Raw genomic sequence first — 981 nt, forward strand, 5'->3', positions numbered from 1 at the left:
ACAAATGAGAGAGGAGGAGGAGGAAACTTGACAGTGAGGGTGGTGAGACCCTGGCCCAGGTCACCCGGAGAGGTGGGAGCAGCCCCATCCCTGGCACCATCCCAGGTCAGTTGGCCCTTGGGGCTCTGGGTGCAGATGTTCCTGCTCCCTGCAGGGGGTTGCACTGGGTCAGCTTTAATGGTCCCTTCAGCCCAAACCAGTCTGTGATTCCATATTGCTGTCACTTTTGAAACGCTTGTACCACACTCAGATGTGATGAAGAGCAGGTTGCACTGTCGGGACTTTGGAGGCTCCTCCCAGCACTGCCTCTGAGAGGTGCGGAGGGGACATGGACACCCGCTCTCTGGCCTGGATGCTCTAAGCGCAGGAGATAAAGGGTCTGCGCTTGGAGCATCATGTGACATCTGCTCCATACTGGGTGACAACCCATCCCCGTCCAGCAGCTCATCGTTAGCTGAGTCTCCTACATCTAAATTGTTAAACTTTCAAAACCAGAGGAGCAGTAACCAGCCTCACTGCAAAGGAACGGTGTATCGAGTGGAAAAACACACCTATTTTAATACAAGAGGATGAATGCCAATTATCAGCAGTGTTTCAACATCTCTGTATTTGGTTCATGAGCAGCATTCGCAGGTGAACAATCTCGCCGTCATCTCCTGGGGGCTGCTGAGAACACCCCAGCGGACGAAATTACCAGCCCAAGTCCCACCACTGTCTGCAATTATCCAGCCACCCCCGATGGCTTCCGCGGCCCAGGCCACCGCACTCGGAGGGAAGATGGGGACAAACTGTCCAGAGGAACCACGTCAGCTCTTGGCCTTGCCCTTTTTGGCAGGAAGTCGCCCTGTTTCTTCAAGGTATTTGTTAATTATTTCTTCTTGAGTGCTGGGCAAACATGGCTGGTACCGGCAGTACTCCATGGTGTATTCGCCCTTTCCCTGCGGGGTTGGACAAAGAACAGTGAACAGGAATCGCCTGGAG

The sequence above is a fragment of the Buceros rhinoceros genome, unplaced genomic scaffold (genome assembly GCF_000710305.1).
Source record: "Buceros rhinoceros silvestris isolate BGI_N320 unplaced genomic scaffold, ASM71030v1 scaffold19761, whole genome shotgun sequence".
Lineage (NCBI taxonomy): Eukaryota > Metazoa > Chordata > Aves > Bucerotiformes > Bucerotidae > Buceros > Buceros rhinoceros.